This window comes from Calypte anna, chromosome 17 (genome assembly GCF_003957555.1).
Source record: "Calypte anna isolate BGI_N300 chromosome 17, bCalAnn1_v1.p, whole genome shotgun sequence".
Taxonomy (NCBI): domain Eukaryota; kingdom Metazoa; phylum Chordata; class Aves; order Apodiformes; family Trochilidae; genus Calypte; species Calypte anna.
In genome coordinates this window covers 3,419,545-3,425,904 of record NC_044262.1, presented here as the reverse complement: position 1 = coordinate 3,425,904, position 6,360 = coordinate 3,419,545, and the positions used below count along the sequence as shown (strand labels likewise).

Sequence of the window (6,360 nt, the reverse complement as noted above, 5' to 3'; positions counted from 1 at the left end):
ACACAGCCCTTCCTATCATCCCTCCTGCTCTGTGAGCAGTGAGACACCCACTCAACATGTTATGGAATACCTCTACCAAATGAATCGTGTTTAGGATTGGATTTCTCTGCAACCAACACAGAGCACAGTCTAAATAAGATCACTGCTTACTGTGATATTGTTTGCAGAGGAGAAAGAGGAAATACATTTCACAAGAGACCAGGAGAGCACCAGAATATCAATACAATGCTCACAAAGCAACTTTAATCCATTTTTAGCCTGTAATAAACAATGAAGTCTGCAAAACCTTGACAAGAATACATTCTGTATCCTCAAGGAGGGCAACACAACAGGATATGTGGAAGGAAAAAGTTTGGTGGTAGCATTAAAAGAACCCAGAGTGGGGTCTGATTATCTTCACGAGCTCCTGGGACTCTGACATTTTTACTGTGGAATCACAGATAGAAATGAAGTATTCACTGTATGCAGATGGCACCTTTAGCACTAGATAATGGCACTTTTTACTGGCCTGACTGGGATGGAGTTAATTTCCTTTACAGCAGCTCATATGGTTCTGTGGTTTAGATTTGTGACAGAGAGTGCTGTTAACATGCTGATACTTTAGCTGTTGCAGAGCAGTTTGCATAGCATCAAGGCCTTCTGTTTCTCTCTCTGCTCCCCGAGTACATGGGTGGAGGTGAGCAAGAAGTTAGGGGGATGACCTGAAACAGATACTCTGTGACATTTAACAATATGCTCAGAAAAAAAGAAAAAAAATAAAAAGAAAAAAAGAAAGGAAAAAAAGAAAAAGGAAAATGTGAATTTCAGTTAGGTTTGCAATCTTTTTCCTTAGGAACTAGGTGGATAATGGCCTACCTGTGAGGTGGTGAGTGAGTAATTGCCTTTCCATCACTTGACAATTTTTCTTGACCCTCAAGTTTTATTGATTTTTTTTTTTTCCTGTCTTTTTTTCTTCCTTCATCCTACTGGGGAGGGGGGTGGAGGTGAGCAATCAGCTGTGCTGTGTTTGGTTGTGTACTGCACTTAGCACTTGGAGCACAGAGTGGAAAGTCCATTTGCCCATTTTTGTGGCAGCTGTTACGTGAACAACATTTGATTGTTTTCTAGATCTCTCAGGTTCATGTAGTGTCTACCTAAACTTCAAACAGTCCCAATGACTGGTTTTGCATCCTCACAACTGCCATAACTTTTTTTTGGTCTGGTCCTTTCAAGTGGGGCAATCTGTCTTTACACCTTGTATGTTGGTGTTCTCCTGAATTTTATCCCTTGACTGACTCGTTTCTGTTTTCTTCATGGTGTTTCAAAGGCACCCACAAAGCACACAGAGCAGTCACTTGAACACTCTGAACAAAGCCAAATAAACCACAAGCAGAGGCACCCAAAAAACCAAACAGAGCACCTACTTAAAATAAAAATTTATTCCAGCCACACGTGAACCAGCACCACAGTAAAACCAAAGTAAACCATAAGTTCAGATGTCAGGCAGGAGTATAATATTATGCAACTTAAGAATGCCTCCATTTTCTGAATAATCCTTTTGGAAAGATGACCCAAAATGTGCACAGAAGTGAAAACCTCACCCTCCAGGGTACCAGAATGACCTCACTCACCCAGAGTGGCTGAGGGATCACTCCAGGATCTGTCCAGAAGGATTCATTTGATGAAGGAAGGGGGTGATCAATCCTGGCAAGTTCTCTTGGGTGCTGGCCCTGCCCAAGGAGAGGGCTTCCCCCCAGAGAGCTGCTCCCAGGGGAAATGCTCCAAGGGGAGCACTGGGGGTTTCCTTTCTAACCTCAAAGGCTGACCTGGGGTCAGATCTATTTGGCTGGTGCCAAGCAGGGACGAAAAAGGTGCCTGGAGCAAAATCATCAGATTGTAAGGGCTGTAAAACCTGATGGATATCGGGGTATTTAGCAGGGTGGGTGCATCTGCCAGCATGGGAAAAAGAGGATAGTGGGGGAAAAAAAATTCTAAACATTGCTTGTAGGACAAGTGTCAAAAGAAGTGAGGTGGGGAAGTGAGGATTGGACATGCTAAAATTGTTACCAAGTCAAAAAGTCCTTACTGGATGGAGAAATAAAAATTCTTGTTCAATGGAGCTTTGCTGATTTGGGTGAAGATCCAGGCTTTGTTCTTTGCAGGGAGAAGGTGAGCTGAAATATCTAAGACTATAAAGAAGAGACCACTGAAAAGAGAGCTACTGAAGTGAAATAATTTTGTTTTTAAAAATGGCATCCAGAAACCTTATCTTTGACACATAAGAACAGACACATAGCTAAATATGCTGTAACCTGCTTAGGTTTCCAAAGCAGCAAATTAAACCAGTGGACTATGCACTGAGTGTCCATTCAGATGAGCAAAGCTCATTGAGCACAACAATACTGTAAGAGAACATGTTGAATACTCAATGCACCAAATAATCCTCTTCTGATACAGAGACAGCAAAAGCTTTTGGGAAAGAGGCAGCGATAGTGTGTGTGAATTTGGGGGGAAAAGAGAGAAAATATTCTAGGACAAGAAAACTATCATGAAAATGACCCATTGCTTTGTTTTCTATTTTCCTATTAGTATATTTTTATGGGATTGGATTGATAGCATTTCTTGTTTCCAAGCAGGACACTGGTCCCAAGAGTTTGTTGACTTTCTAGGAGATGTTAGTGGGGAATATTTGAGTTGTTCTCTAGGTCTGTGTGAAACCTTTGGGTGCTTGAAGAGTTTGACCACAGCAGTTGTCTTTTCACAGAAATATGCAATTTCAGGCTGGGTGATTCCAGGTCCTGCTAGACCCAGTTACACAGCAGCCTTCCCAGATGAGTGAGGAAAGGAATCCACTATGTAGTTTTGTTAGCTGAATCAGTAAATCCCATGTGACTACAAAGCCTTTGCTTTGATTTCAACCCATGTCATGTAGGACAGAAGGATTCCTCTTCCATTTCTGGTAAATCTGAAGAGCACCAATGAAAGAACACGGTACTGATAACCCCAAACATTTATTTGTTTAAGCAAGTGCTTTGGAGATATGTTCTGTTTAAGACAGGATCCCTCAATCTTCTTTGCTCTGGTGTAAACAAGGCTTTGTGGCCTTGTACCAGGGGAATCTGTGAGAATCATTTCTGCCTTTTATTTAAGCCAATGTGACAGAATTGGGGATGGCTTACCAGAAAGTGTGCTTTGTGGCTGAACACTCACTTGGAAAAAAAGTAAGACTCAGGAGCTTTGGGTACACTGTAACTGAGATAAGCTAAGCTTCAGCCCTATCAGAACAGCCTGGAGTTAACCAAACAGCTTCTAATTCTGCTTAGGGAAGATTTGCTGAAGATTTAGCCTAAGACAATGTGTGTAGCCATAGGGGATGGGTGAGAGAAGGACAGCGTGTCCTTGCACACTAAAGAAAGGGGGATGGAAAGAGTGCAGCTCTCCTTGCCCCTCTCCCCCCCCCCCCTCCAATACCCTGCACAAGGTGCCTGAATTTTTTTTTCCCATCTGCCAGCACAGCCACTTGTCTGAAGGCTCCTTGGCTGGAAACCTCACACAACAGCAGGACTTGTTAAACGCTTTCTCTGTCCTGGGTTGCCTTTGAGATTCGTCTGTGTGGGTCATGCCCTTGAGGCATCCCCCCTCCATTTATCTCCATTCCCCATCCCCAACCTTCCCTGAGCCCAGCAGTGGGACTTGTGCCCACCCTACCGGGCAGACCCAGCCCAGCAGCGGGGCCAGGAGAGCCGCCAGCTGCCCAGGGAGGCTCGGTTCGGTTCGGCTCTGCAGCCGCCATCCCAGCCTCTGCCGAGCGCTGCCCGCTGCGGCGGGGCCGGTACCGGTACCGGGGAGGCCGCGGGTGAAGGTACCGGCCCCGCCCGGCGCTGTCCGCGGTGCTGAACCGCGCCCGCGCTGAGGGGCTGGGGAGGGGCTGGTGGTGGAGGAGCAGCTCCCGGAGCAGAGGTGGGACCCCTCCCCAGGGTGGGATCAGCATGGGGGACTCCTTCTCCCCCCACCCCCCTCCCTCCTGCCCTCTCCCCAAACCATCAGCTCTCCCTGCTCGGCGGGATCGAGCCCGCGTGTTGCCTGACGCCGGGGTTTGGGGGCGGAAAAAAAAAAATAAATATATATATATAAAGGTTGTGGGCTGCCTAGAATTGCAGTCGGTTCCGCTGCAGCCTTCTGCCCAAATCAGAAGGGCAAACAAGTTTAGATCCCCCCACAGCCCCTTCCAGCGGCCCTTCCCGGTCTCATCCTCCCTTCCCACGGCCCAGGCTCCGTCTGGCCGTAGCTGAAGTCCCTCCTTTTTGCCTCCCCCCGCCCCTCCCCCTTCCCTAATTATGTACAAAACACTACTTAGAATAAAATGGCCAGGCTGGGGCTCCTCCCTGCTTTCCTCTTCCCCATTCATCCTCTCCAGACCGCTCCAAGCTCCTCCCCTAGTGGCAAGCCCAACCTCTCTCTTCCCTCCTGGAGCCCTTTTCATTTTTATTTCTAACCCCCTCTCCATTCTCCCTGCTGCCTCTGCTCCTTCCCCCTATGGCTACGAACTGAGCAGCAGAAGAGGGGGGGGCACAGGAATAAGGGAAGGTGAAAAAAAAAAAAAAGGCAAGGAAAAGGGGGAAAAGGTTGGTGGGGATTTTTTTGTGATTTTTTTTTTCTTTTTTTTTTTTTTTCCTTTTTAATTTTTTTTCCTCTGCCCTTAATGCCCGCGATCTGGATCAAGGAAGGGTATTTTCTGTCTGAGCATGAAAAGGACTGCTAGAGCCCCAGGATTTCCACGCCTGCATTATCAGCCCAGCACCCAGTATGCGAGCTGGACAGAGAAGCTCTCCCACAAGTTCCTACCGAGCCGAATAAAAGCCACGGGCGATCAAATCTCCGCCAGAGAGGGACATTAGCATCAGGTAAGGCGAGTGCTGCGCTGCGGCTGCAACGATGCCCCGGCCCCGCTGCGGGCCCCCCCGCTCCCCGTCCTGCCTCCCTCGCGTTGTGTAACGCGCCCGCGGACCCCTCCGCCCCTCTCCGCGCACACGTTCGCCTTTGCCATGCACCCCCGCCTTGGGCAGCATGGAGTTACTGGGGGGGAGGGATTGTGTGGGGGGGTGTATGGCAGAAGTCCTGCAGTCCGGGTAGCGATTTGTGTGTGGCGAGAGAGATCAGCCAGCACTGGGAAGACTGGGAGCACTGGTTCCTAGTGGGGAAAGACGCAGCCCCTGAAGGATGCCCCGCAAGAGGGTTTAGACCCCCGGCCTCGGCTGGGCTGGCGGCGATGCGGGGGTGGTGGTGGTGGTGGGAGGTAGCCGGGCTCCATCTGTATTCCGGAGTATCGATACATCCCGAAGGGGGGGAGATCGTCCCCAAGGAGATGGTGTCATCTCCACTTCATCCACTGCTCCGTTTTCGCAAGTGACAAGCCAAAGCGCGGAGGAGAAGGGAAGTCTGTCGCCTTGAATCCCACACTGGGCTGATTGCCTCTACTTCTGGTGGGGACCGGGAGACAGCGGCAGAGCCGGGGGAGGGCAGCGATGGCGGAGGGGGGGGGTGGGGGCTGCATCCCACAGCGCAGGAGATTGGTTTTTCCCGGCTCAGCTCTCAGCGCTGCTTGCAAGGGGTGGTGTGGAGCATAACTTTACCTTCTCCTGTCCATGGGGAATTGGGGGACAGGGGGCATCCCCTTGCCATTGCATCATCCCCGAGGGTCCAACAGAGCCTGGGTCCAAAGCCCCAGGGGATGATTTGAAGCGAAGAGGGCTGAAGGTATGTGTGTGTTTTGGCTTTGGAGAGACCCGCCGTGATTTTTACCTGGGAGGGGGGGAGGGGGTGTCACTTCCTAGGTGCTATGGAGGGAAACAAGCAGCAGATGAAATGCTGGCACTCTTTTTTGGTATGGATTTAGCCTTGCCGTTGACATCTGCACTAGGCAGGATGGAAGGATTCTTGATGCTTTCCTCTGGCTGCTCATCTGGGTGCATAATAATAATTTGTTAATGGCAGCAAAGCTGCTTTTCCAAGAGTTGTAAAGAAGTATTTGGGGGATGGTGAGAGGAGGAGGAAGGGAATAAAGAGGAGATGAGGCTTTGGTGTAAGGAATTTGAAAGGATTTTTTTTTTTTAATACCTTGTAAAAGGAAAATATTGATCAGATCTGCTTGTGAGTAACAGACAGACAGACCCAGGCTCTCTCCCTCCCACACACCACATAGGCAGTCATGGTCTCCCTCACCTTCATACACACGCTAAGCACACAAACCACATGCTCTGGAACTCACACAGTCCACCCCATGCTTAAACACAGCATCTTGGTCTCCCTTTCACATGGATGCAAGCACCTGCTCGAGCTGTGCAACCCCACAGTTCCCCTGCACACAGAGTTGATCTGCAC

General features: G+C 49.2%; 1 protein-coding gene across 1 annotated transcript in view; it reads left to right on the top strand.

The window, feature by feature from the left end:
* Positions 1-4,455: 4,455 nt before the first annotated feature.
* Positions 4,456-6,360, top strand: part of BRINP1 (BMP/retinoic acid inducible neural specific 1) — an 81,128-nt gene continuing 79,223 nt past the window's right edge. The window contains exon 1 of the mRNA XM_008491411.2: positions 4,456-4,883. The gene's annotated coding sequence lies outside the window, so the exon portion shown is untranslated. The remainder of the gene's footprint in view (positions 4,884-6,360) is intronic.